This window comes from Varroa destructor, unplaced genomic scaffold (assembly GCF_002443255.2).
Source record: "Varroa destructor unplaced genomic scaffold, Vdes_3.0 BEIS01000001.1, whole genome shotgun sequence".
Taxonomy (NCBI): domain Eukaryota; kingdom Metazoa; phylum Arthropoda; class Arachnida; order Mesostigmata; family Varroidae; genus Varroa; species Varroa destructor.
The window spans coordinates 27,529,827-27,543,039 of record NW_019211454.1 but is presented as its reverse complement, the minus strand read 5'-3'; the positions used below and the strand labels follow the sequence as shown (position 1 = coordinate 27,543,039).

Here is a 13,213-nt window from a genome sequence, read left to right as displayed (position 1 = left end):
CCGGAGCGTGCGCCCTCCTTGATCTAGTCCAGTCAGTATGTTCGCATCCTACGTAAGAGAGTGTTGTCCTGTCTAGTGGTATATCTCTGTGGTGTGTTTCTCTTGGCAGCCATATCCCATTAGCCTTTAAGTGCTTGTGTAGTCTCATCTACAAAAGCGCATATTGCCTGTCTCTCGGCTGTCGTGACAGTTTGGAACTACCCATAGCTATCTAAAAAGGGGAAAGTAGGAAACAATTGAAATTGGCAAACATTAGCGGTGCAGCGGTGTGGCCTGGGCGGCAGGTGACCAAGTTCCTGCCAACAGGTGAACGAAACTATCCAGCGAACGAGTTAAACGCTAGTCAAATCAACAAAACCAGGGAACGGCATTCATTACTACGGTTTGTTACTCACATTGCTAATCTCTTGTTGACGGTGTCTGCCAGTGACACTAAAAAGTGGCCTGAGGATTAAGCAAAGGATTCTTTCGCTTCGATTTTGTCGTTGTGTGTATTTCTTGTTTACTATTGCAACTGCCTGTGGCCGTGGCGCATCGAGAGCAGTGACCTTTCCGCACTGACAAACCGTACCATCGACAGCAAGGTATGGACAGAAGAGCTTACGGTGTACGATTCTCAAGCAACGTTTTGCACAGACAAAAGCAAATATTTTAATCAGGAAACATTTACACCCGTTTACAAGCACACAGACATACAGTACATTAATCACGTTTGACCCAACCTGAGAGAATTACATCTACTATGACATCATCTAAATCATCATTTGAAATATTTGCCTTTTCTTTTTTTCATAGACAAATAAGGTACATCGGGGCTACTGCTAATGTATACCAGCCTTCGAATATCTTAACGAAGTAGACCGAAATTGAATTATTTTTAGTAATTCTAAACATAATGTTGATTTAATTAGGAGATAAGTTTTGAATAATCGTTTTCTGTGAAAATTGATTTTTGAAAATTTGTTTAAAGTAGCTTCCCGTGGAAACCTTTCTGTCGCTTTAGGTTGGCCGGAATGAAGAGACCATCCGTGTGCCGTAGATTCACAAGGGCCACAAAGTACAGTGAACAACCTGACAGCAGCTCTCAATTTCTTCTAATCAAATCGTGTGTGAGGAAGCTACATGGAAGGAGTTTGAGGGGATAGGTACAATATTGGGAAGTTTGCAGGACTTCTTCCTATCCCTACTTATATTATAAAGAAGTGCTCTGGCGTGGTGCAACGCATACGCCTTTTATCCACTGCCCATCTACCCCAACATCGGGCGTGGAAATACTTGAAATTTGTTTTTAAGGATCTACGGTCAATCTAGCGCGGCGACGTTCTGCCAAACACATCTCATATCGAGTAACTGTCCCCTGCCTAATTTCGCTTTTATAACCTGGCCCATTATAATAATGTAGATTGCGCATAGCAGAACGACGCACGGTCGCACAATACCCGGTCAGGATTCTGACAGGAAGCCGACTACATATGTCGCATACCCACTGTTGCCGTACTGGGGTCGCCAACGGTTGCCAGCAGGCAAAATGGAGCGCCCCATTCGCGTAGAATGATTTTTAAGATACGTTGAGACGAATCCGAGTGCGGAATTATTACTGTAACTTACGATTGTCATTGTTGCTCGCGTTTGGTACTACCACATTCGTTTATCGTATCGCCATGACCGACACAAGATAATATAATGCACCTTATGATCTCATATGCCGAGCAGTTTAGTGAATATTCAGCTCTTTCGCAGCGCGTGAAAAAGTTCTATCAGAACATTTGTCCTAAGCTTTTATTTCTACCGGCTTTCCTCTCTGCTGGTGGTGTCATTTCGTATTAGCCGCGGCATCACCGCTTCAGCATTTGTATATGCAACAGGGGTAAGTGATGGTGGAGAAACTAGCGAAAAGTCAAGGGAACGAAACACAGGGACGGCGGAGAAGCTAGGATCTTCAGAATGGACCTGCCAGCCGGGTCTGGTCGGGAACTATCGTTGTTGTTGTCCAGGACGGAGTTTTCTAATCATGTTGGTCTCGGTCTTCGTCGTAAAGGTTGTGTTGTCGCAAGCAAATCTTGTTAGTTGCCTGTTTGCCTCGTTCTCGTTCAGTCGCTCTCACGGTTTCAAGCGACGACGGTAGTAGCTGCCGCGACGTTTTCTTTCCTCCTGCACTGTTGTTATTTCGTCGTATGGCGGCGCTACCGACGGTAGCTTTGGTAACGGTGGCAAATTAGATCAGCATGGGAACGAGACCGCGCGATCAACATTGACTTTGCAGGTCGGCCAGTGTTCCACCGTTAAGCACTGGCATTAAGGTAGAACGAAGGAGAGAGATGTAGCGTCGACAGCAACGAATGATGCAGTAATGCCTACTTGTTTGAAAAATAGAAGGCTAACAAGCGTAGGGGACTGAGATGGTAGGCGTAGTTGTTGCATGGCCTTTGGATGGAGGGTCTTCTTTTAGGTTATGGACAGTTGAGATAGACCTGCGTGTGAAGCCGTCTTTTCTTTGCATCGTCACCGGGCTATCTTGTTTTTTTCTACCGCTAACACCTTTTCATGCTCCTTCTGTATCCCGACTGCCGTTTCCTTACCGGTCATTTGTTGCAGACTCCTCGATTGAATCGAGGGTCGCTGAGTGTCGTGCCGCCGGCAGCATCAAGAGGACAGGTCTCCTTGTCGTGGTGGAGATGCTGGTGTCGATTGACTGTCACCGTCCCTTACAATTGCACGACTATACTTTGCTCGCAGACAAATACACCTTAGTGCCTAGATAGAAATTCTACGTGCGTGTGCATTTGTGCCTTTGTGTGGTCGAGTCACTCCCTCGTCGCGTTGCCAACTGGCTGCGAGGACAGTCACTACCAGCAAAGCAGCAGGCAGCTAGAACGAAGAGAAATTGAGCGCTAGAGACTAAAGCTGAACTAGGGGGAAGGTTCCGGAGCAGAAGAGCAACTCTGTCAATAAGTAGTAGTAGAGTATCATAAGGCACACAACTATGACACACTTAGCACAGAAGGCTGAGTATGGAAGACAACGAACAGACAGTTGCGACAGTTCTGATGGCTAGTGTAGTTGACGATGAATTGCAAAGATACTTCCGTGTGGTTTAGTGGGTAACATAACGAATGAAAAACGCACAGCACTGATACCTGACGTTTTTTCAGAAGGCTAGTCTTCTGCAAACTTGTGGAGGCAGCTGGGACGCGGTCCTCCACTTCACTTCTGGACAAAACAAGGGGCGAAAGAGGAAGGCTGGGGTGGCGCGTAGGCTATCCGCAGAGATATACGTAGACTAATACGGAACGAGAAGTGCCACTATTTAGGGATGATCTTGACGTAGACTTCGGACGAGCTGCTTGATTGGATTTGTTGCGATGAAATAGCATTGCAAATCAGCACCTGTTGATCTAGAGAAAAAAAGGTCATGCTAGCATCTTAGAATCAAATATAGGAACCTTCGGTGGTATGTATGATGGACGTTTTGAGATAGCGCTGGGCCCTTCAGTAAGCCATGTTTCGGCCGATGATGTTTATAATTTTAATGTTTTATCAGTTTATAGACAGACCATTAAGCTTACATAACGTGATTTCTATTGAAGGTTTTTTATAACAACAGTTGCAGGCCTATAAGAAAGCCATTGCCTTCACATTCAAGAATAAGAGTGTATGCTCGTACAATGTTTGACGATTGCAAGAACGTGCGTGCAGATTTAATTAATTAATAAGACTCAGTTGATGAAAAACTTGCTATGCTTGTGGCATGATTACCGGCCTGAATATATCTGACTTTGTCGATACCTCATTACGTTCAACTAAAAAGAAATTCAACTGCCTACCTCAATCTTCCTATCGGCAAAGCTGTTTTGCGTAAACACATCTAAAAACGAGCACCCGAGCATGTTGATGTATTAATCTTATTACTAAGATTAAGAACTGTCTCTTGTTTCTATATGTAGGAAGATTCAACCTGCTATCTTGTTATTTGCCAATTACATTTTACAGAAACCTGTGATAACCTTGGCGCCTTTTGCTTTGGCTTTTCGATTTCAAACGATTCCGGGTGGAAAAGTCCTACACAATAATCGAGAATGTCCGTTTATCAAGGCTTAGCCAAATTGCCTTAGTCGGCCGAGCCGCATCATTTTATCTAAAAGTTGTATTTCTATCAATTACCCTAGCACAGATCAAAGTTGGCATAAATGAAAGTACTTAAAGTGCGGCAAAGTACGATCTAATTGCATACTGGTAGTATCCTCTCGGTTATGAAACAGTTTATTAACTGATATACTGTTCTTCTCCTCAGACTTTGATTCAATTCTACGTACAGCTGGGCTCAAGAGTGAGCAAACTCAAATTTGCGAACATGTCAATGATAGCCTTAAGTCTAGTTTAGAAGTATCCTGCAAAGCCGATGCTCATCAGGAATCGGCATCCAAAGAAGATGCTGTCTGATTGAAAAAAAGGAATTAGTCCTTCACTAGATGGATTTCCAGGTAACACTAGCACTATATGTCGAGCCTTGTCTCTAATCTAAACTAACTTAAAACAGTATACTTCCACTATTCTCGCTCATTTCGATCATTTTCTTAGTGTCTAACGCTGACGATGATGCTAGGGGACTTACAACAAAGTGGTGACGTTAAGCTTCCAATCAATGCGGATGGCTATGCGTTTTGGCCTGCAGAGCCGAAGCCGTGACCTGTCAGTACATTAACATTCTTTCCACGTATTGCACCAGCGGGTTTCTTACGACCAAATGCTACGCTTTTCAGCCCCTTGATGGAGGAAACGAGCCAAACGGAATAGGGTTGGCGGGCTCTCTTCTCACACCTCGGTAGGAAGTCTAGGAAACTTCCAGGACAAACACGACGCCTTTGGCTACTTTCAGGATGGATGCCCATTCTAAACAGAGGTGAAATATACCCGTTGTATGATGTGGGTGAAGGCTTGGGAGTTGCATTGTTGGGAATGTTTAAAGCTGGCGGAGGACGAGGAGGAGGCAAGTGAAAGAAGAACGAAAGAAGCTTTATGGGCTTGTATTGTTTGTCCACGCGTCGAAGACGAATGTGTCAATTGAGAGCTGACAATGGTTCCTGGATTCCACCGCGTCACTCTCTTCTGGGGCCTTCCTGAGCCTCTTTGGCTTTCGCTCTTTCTAAAAAGGCATTGCGATACTAGCAAATCCGACATTTTCGTATCACTGCTAGCGCTACCTAACTACAGTCATGGAACTCTGCTGAGCTGACATGTCAATCTATGGCTGTTTCATCTAACTTACACGAATTCATACTACTACTTTCTATATCGTGTTGGGCAAACGAACGACTAATTTCATATGGTGTCTATCCTCATAAGCCGGCGGCACATATACGTGACCGAATATAGAATAATTGTCATTCGGGCAAGATTAGAGTCCTCTCCTAGCCAACCCTTCTACAACTGATAATTTCATGCACTTGATTAAATGGGCTCGATGAGTTGATAACATAAAAATCACATCTTACAATGCTTGTAAAGGAGAGCACATTGAGAAATCGCGCGTTTCAAGTAAACGCGCTATGATAGCATATGGACGTCTCTAGCAGAACGTACACATATTCGCCGTGAAGAAAACGTTGGTTGGCGTACGCGTACTCGATTAGATACCTCACGTATTAACTTGTGTTTTTGAAAATGCGCACAATAGCAACAACTACTTAACTTTCGAGTCCTTTAAACTAACTGCTTACGGTCGATTATGAGGAAAGTTTCAATTCTATACTAAGTGCATGCTGCAAATGGGGTACTGAGTAAAAGATGTATAAGTTGGCGGTCTCGCAACACGTTTGAATGTTCTCGTTATAACAAAATCTCCATTGGTCAAATCGAACTGATCTTCAAATTTTCGAAGACGCTAAGAGCAGGTTTTTCTTCTCCAAAAGTTATATCTTCTGAGTGAACGAAGATTGTATAGTAGGCCTAAAGACACCTAAGAAACCGATCCGGTCTTTTTATAGCATAAGGCAGAGCTTCATGAGGCAAACAAGTTCATCGCATTTACAAGGCATGGTAAGGTGTTAGACATTTTTATGGACTGTACTATGTCTCTAAGATTCAGTCTCGGCACAATTTGGCTCTGATTAGTTCGCATTTTCACATCTCAGTTATACTAAGAAGAGAATACACAAATAAACGTCTTAAATATTGTTGTTGCATGTAAAAATGATGGAATAGATCTTGTGTGGACCTTACTCATACGTAAAGTTCCAAGAAGAACGCCCTGAACAAACGGAAGTTAGAATGGAAATGTTAGTGAAACGAGCTTGGTACAATTCAGTAAGAAAGACGATCCATTGTGCTGGATCCGTGTTCTGTATTTGTTCAACGCTTGCTTTATATGGCTTCCATCAAAATTTGTGAAATACCCAGTGGCTGAAAGAGAGTTATTGAAAAAGCATTATATACACGTTAGGGATTAGGCTATTACAAGCAAATCCGGCGGATTGGAAATTGAATAACTGTTATGTCAGTTGGGCTGAAATGACGTCTTTTCATATGTGTTCATTTTTACATACCGGTCCCAACGCTGTGGCAGGATCGGCACAACCATACATCTATTATTCGGGTTTCCAGCTAACGGCTTCTTGAAATAAATCGATAGATCATAAAAAGCGTTGTAACCAGACGGGCTTAGTCAAGGGAGTAACTGAGGCATAGCGATGAAGTCTGGCATTGTCATTGAGCAATTTGAACGCATGCTTTCGACTGCCGTGCCAACGATCCATGAGTCTCAAGAACAGTCTAAAAAATTCAAGATAAAGGGCTGCATTTATTGTTTTGTTTTCGGCGGAAACCTCGTACGAGCAGATGCCCCTGATGTGTACTGGAAGTACCGAACTCGACTTCTCTTGTCTGGTCTTTCTCTGGCTGCCTTTAAAGACTGAACTGTGTCTATGGCTACCGTGTGCTCTAGGCGGTTTTTTCTATCAACTGAAGTTTCGCAAGTTAGGTGTTCTTTCTTCTAAACTCACTCCTTCTAAGGTAAGCTAAATTGGCTTTTACTCACAAGTTTATAGAAGATTGGAGTACTTCCAGGCAAATCTGTTAGCCGCGCGTAATTCAAAAGTTACTGAGGTTCGAAGTCCACCGGATTCTCTTATAAGAGCTAAATATATATATATATATATATATATATATATATATATATATATATGTCGTACATCCTAGATTAATATATTGCTACAGCTGGAAACTGTGAACTGTTGTATAAACATGCTAATGGTATCAGCTAAACGCTACGTAACAACGCTATACATTCCAATAAAATTATTTGCTATCTGTTTTTTCCTTTTGTCTGCAACCTTATCTATCTCTAGTGATAAATGTATTAGCTAATTCATCCTTAAAATGAACTCATTTTAATGGTCATCGTAAGAGGACCTGCGTGTGTATCTGTACAGCTTATCTATTCTTACACCGTTTATTTAGCCGGCATAACGTCGTTTACGATGATCTATGAAACCATTTATTAGTTGGTATTTTATAAGTTAGTGGAATCCAGCTGCGTTTACGAGATTTACTACTTAACTTATCATTACGTGCTATTTCATATCATGGCAACCTTATCTTGGTACTTACTATATGCCTAACGTAGACGCGATTACTGGTCCCTATTTTTGAAAGAAAGTATATCGCATGTTATGCGCTGTAGATGTCCCAAGCATCGCGCTTGGAGCAGGATACATAATGACAGGAGTAGGATGCCACAGTATGTTCAGTATCTGTGAGCAGGAAATAATTCGTCGAACTTTTTATCAATGACACAAACTTGGCTCTAGCAAGAACGGGTTGTGCTTCATACCTGTTTTGTGGATTTTTGAGACCCGTTTAGCTGGTGCAAGACCGCAGATTACCTCTATGACATTACACAGAAGAAGAGACTCCTTGTTGTGATGCTCGAGTGGCCTTGGTCTAACAACAGTTAGCCGTTTGTCCTGATCGATTTTTAATAGACTTGCTTATAACGAGGCAAACCTCGAATCGACGGAAAACTAATAGAAAAATTAAGGGGCACAATTTTATAGAAGTTCCACCTACAGTCCCTCATGGCTATTTTCATAATCTATCTGTCCAGCAGCAGCTGAACCTGCTAACTTCAAAAACTTTCAATTCGAGCCTTAAACCACTGGGTTTATTTTTCGTTTCTAATTACTATAAAAGTATTTGTATTTAAATAGATAGACAAAAAGAAATCGGGAGAAAGAAGATGTACGAACCTCTTCGTTCTGTTCTATTGTAGGAAAGCCGATTTACAATTTCAGATTGCGTCCTATTGGATCTTTTTCTTGGGTTGAATTTGAAAAGGTAGGGCTATATGTGACAGTTAAGGATTTTTCCTTCGTATTTTGTCTAACTTTTGTTAAACAATAGATACGAAGTAACCGCCTTATTTTCTACTGTAGCTTTGTTTGTTTGTTTGGTACATAGATTTTTAAACGCAAACTAAAATCAGGTTATGTTTCATACAAGCCATTACATTGAGTTATATTACATGATTACGTTGGCAACTACATATACCCGCGATAGATAGGTCTCTACGTTCCGTAGGAACGTCCAGCATCTACGTTCGGCATTCCATCAGATGACTGGTTCCCGGATTCGAACCCAGACCACACAAAAATTCATTACCCACAAAACTATCACGGGAACGCGGTAGACAGGTCCATGTGGGCCAATGCATCTCACACATGTATAAAGCCGGAAGTTGTCGATGCCAATTTCACAAAAAGGTTAAGAAAACTAATAGGAACACGCATATCTGAATATATGTCAAGTTTAACTAGAACATCGTATCTTATCGGTTCGCCTTAGCACATATAGCTAGAAACAGCAACACCGTACGTATGGTTGCCTTTAAAATAGATTTTGGTGACTTTACTGACATAACGCGTCATTCGTGTAAAACAATAGGATCAATATATACGCCGCATTGCAGATTATCGCAATCATTAATTAGAACGTACTATGGATAATTATGTACTTTACTAAAATTAGGCAAAACCAGTGCGGTCAGGTTGGCTTTGGAGAACGGCGCGCACATCGCTGTTGTTCCCCTGCTTTTTTGAAAAAAATCTATGCCAACACCTGAGCCATGCGAAACTCGGTTCCACAATGTGCGGCAGAGCTTCATGTGACCCTACGGTACACGAATGATTAGTTTCGAGTAGCAATAAGTGACCATAATGCATCATCTCTTCCAACTAGGACCGCTATCTTTTTTAAGGGTAAGGAAGCTTTTCTTTAGCTTTGCTTAATAACTGACTTCTTCATATAGAATCAGTATCAGCCTATGGAACTTCATATCCGGTCCATATAACAACATTTCTTACACTAAAGCTATAAGACATCAATGTAATGTCTTCAATCGAAGTGGTCTCCAAAATGAGTACACTTTTAAAAAGTCCATTAAGCTTTTCAACGTTAATGTCAATACATTATAATTAATACAATACAATAATACAAATGTTACACAAATATACGCCCATATAACTTCAACTTCATTTTTAAAGGATCATCCAAAAACCAATCTTTCCCAAAATTCTCATTTTTCAGAGAATCAGACCAATTCCTTATTAATGCCTTTAGTACCCGCGTAACATTTCAACTGCATCGTTACCTGCCTATCAGAATTATATTAATTCTTATTTTTACTAAACATTCAGTACTATTAAAAACACAAATATTTTATGATAGTAATTAATGAGTTTTTCACCTAACCCATCATTTAATTGTATTCTAGGTTGAAAACAAGGATTAGAGACCTAGATACAGCATGACATGTTTTGAGCATAACGTAGTTGAAATATACTCGTATCTCTGCGACAGACGATGGGAAAATGTTGCTCTTAATCTGGGCGCTCAATATAACTAGCAGTACGACCGTAGTTGCAGATTTCCTGTAGAGACATTTCTGGGCTTCTGAATTCACCATCCGTATACCGTCTTATAAAAAAAAAAAAAAAAAAAAATAGAAGCAGACTAATTTTGCAACTGCTGCTTTCGTAACGTGCTGCTTGTTTGGATTTCTTTCCTTCATTGCACCATGGCGTCGCCGATGGCCTCGGCTCTTACTCATCCTATATGTTTTCTGAAATTGATTTCTGCCCAGGTGGATTTGGTACAAGCTAAATGAAACTACATTTTTACGAAGCGTAAGGCCATGTTGGGCCTGTGATGTATAAACGGGAATATGAGATACCACGTTACTTGCATCTGCAGCGATCTGGGTCGTACTTTTGTAAAACGGAACAGGCGCAGCATATCGAGACCGACAGGGTGCGTGATTTAGGTTACTACATTTGTCTTACTCAAGGCGCTCGTCAACCCTCTCTGCGTATCATAAAAACATTAGCAGCTAGAGTCGTATTGTGCAAGATATTTTTTTGCAAGGTGTATGTTGTATATACGTTACTAGCAAAGTCCATCGAAAGCCAACGATACTGATTCATGAAAATGCCGTTCGAGTCAGTTATGGTCGTTGTTTAGCATGAGCTATAAATGGGCGGTTCGGTAGAGTTTGATGCACAACTCAACAACTATGGTTAAGGTCTGACAAATATTATATGAACGCAAAGATCGCAGCGAGGGAAGCATATACGCATTAGTCTATAAGGGGTGATGATTAATCGATGGTGAAGAAAGGTCTCGATGAAGATCGAGTGATGAAAGTAAAAACTCCGTTTAGTTTTAAATTCATCATACAAAGTTGGAAGTCTAGACAGATTCTGTTTAGCCAGAACTGTTCAAGCTCCCGACCTCTTCGCAGATGTTTCAGGATTGCACTTTTCCTAACCAGTGACCGAACGCCCAGAAGGGCCAAAAAGAATAGGCTTAAAAAAACAAGTAGGAGAGTTAGTCAGTAGCCTACTTTGCTCAGTATGCTTGGACAACTAAAAAGCGACAGGACACACGGCGATCCTCACTATGCAACGAGCAGAATTTGTACGGAGGTCTAACGGACTCGCGCTTAGTGGCTCTACAAAGGGAAGGAAGTCAGCAGCTTCTTCTTCTTCTATTTCTCCATCTCTTCGTGGCCACTTGGGGAACAATGTCGGAGATCTGTAATTAAACGTTCTTTTTGTCGCATCGTCTCCTCCTCTTTCAGCTGCTGCTGCCAGTCCTGTTACTGCTTTCAGTTATGCCATTACCAAAATGCTTAAGGGAGCCGTGCTGGTACAGAGTGCGACAGTGAGAGCGCGACAACAGCTTCTCCTAGCCACTAAGACTCCCAAAGGGTGGGAGTCTGGCGAATTCGATGCGGCGACCATTGACACTTCGTCTACTGCTTATCTCCACCCAGCAGCCTTGGCATTGTTCTCACCATTTACGTGTCCTATATTTTTGCACAACTTTTCTTATAGATCTTACACTGCTCCACAGCCCTTGTCCAATCTTAGGCAAACACTTTAAACACTAACATTCAGCCAGTCAGTATAATTGATTACATCAAAACATATTTAAGCAAATCGCTCTCCTTGCCCTATACGATGGAGGTGTTGACATCATCGTCTCTGAGCGAACCTCCGCAGACCCCACTTCATGGGCGAATTGTGGGCAGATCCAACTACCTCACTGCTGTTGAGTAGTTGGGATTGCTAACTTTGATGACGGAAACAGCTTCATCTGTTTACTGTACTAGGTAAATACAGGTAGGCGTATTATATGCAATAAGATCTCAAGGGTTAGGCTTGAAGGACATCTGCGACTTTTTCGAGTAACCGACGGCTCGATTCTACTGAGCTGCAGCTCACTTGCAACCAGCCAACCTATCTTCGTATCGGCATTGACAGTATATAGCATATCTCATGTAACCCTTTCATCTGGTAGCACGGCTTCAATAGGAATAGATCAATGGTTGCCACCAACTCGTTACTAGTGATTTAGTATTATAGACTTGTTCTGCGGATTGACGATGGCTGTAGCCGAAAGAGAGTTCAATGATTCAGTCTGTTCGTTGAATATGGTTTAAAGCATCGCGGTAGCAAGAACGGTAGCAGGCACAGCACTTGCAGACGTAGGCCAGAAAATAAGGCGAACCTTATCCCTCTATCGGCTCGTCTACGCACAGCCTGTACTAGTATCAGGTGAGAGTCTGTAAATACGCAACACGTCTATACGCATTGAACCTTCAATGTGGTAACGATAAGGATCCAAAGTCGCTTCCAGTTCATCGCGTCCTTTGTCGTTCATGTTGCTTGTACACGCGCACATGTTGTTGGCGTTTTATAATACGAATAGATAGTTCCTCGAGGCTAGTAAGTGTGCTTAAAGACTGCCCGATTATTTACTTTGTGAAATGCTGCCTTACATGACATGCAAGTACTGGAGCACCAGAACGTTCTCTTGCTCGTCACTTACCCATTCCATGATATAATAATAAACTAGTTATTACAACAAGATGACGGACTGGAGAAGTTTCTTGAAAATATGACTATAATGGAATGGTCGACCAAACGCTAATCCCGACTGTCGTATAACAAGAGCCTCGGTAGGGATCTGTACTGTGCTGATCAAGCAACACGCAATTTGGTTTCCACAACCATGCTATACACTGACATACGTTGTTCAGGTTCTTATTTAATCTCTGCTGCATGCCGCAATAGAACGACGCAATGGCCTCCAGTGGTCAAACAGGTATGAAGAGCAGTGCGGTCCGGAAACTTGTTCAGGAATAACTAAATTGGGTTTGCACTTGCGACATCGCACAGATCGGAGCACTTCGTCTTGCAGAACCTTCTTTTGCTCGAGCAAACAGAGGAAAAGGCAAAGAGAGATACAGGAAGACAAAGAGAAAGAGTTAGCCGAAGGAAAGTGGGCCTAAGGTGTCATTAGTCCATTGTATTGTATTCAGAAAAGGGTATGATGAATACATGTGGCTGTTAAAGGATCAGACATTATTGAAAATGGACAAAAGATGTCTGAGTATATTATCTCACCCAGCGTCGACTTCGCAATGAAATTTAGCCAACTGTTGCAGTTCCTAGCAGATAAGCCGCAACAGACAAGTGTGCATAACGATTCATGTCTGATAAGTTCTGGCTAGTATCGTATAAGACAACATAAAAGCAATAACGCACGCTCATTAGTACATTATTTTTTGTAAACTGCTAAATATAACTAGATATGTAAATGTCTAGATAATGTAAAGGATCAGGTATGCCTTGGATGTTGAATGTTTGTCGAAACA

At 41.9% G+C, this 13,213-nt stretch overlaps 1 protein-coding gene across 2 annotated transcripts in view; it reads left to right on the top strand.

The window, feature by feature from the left end:
- The first annotated feature begins 47 nt into the window (after positions 1-47).
- The window catches only part of LOC111255484 (uncharacterized), a 75,398-nt gene continuing 62,232 nt past the window's right edge, over positions 48-13,213 (top strand). For both annotated transcript variants that reach the window (XM_022817499.2, XM_086989523.1), the window contains exon 1: positions 48-584. The gene's annotated coding sequence lies outside the window, so the exon portion shown is untranslated. The remainder of the gene's footprint in view (positions 585-13,213) is intronic.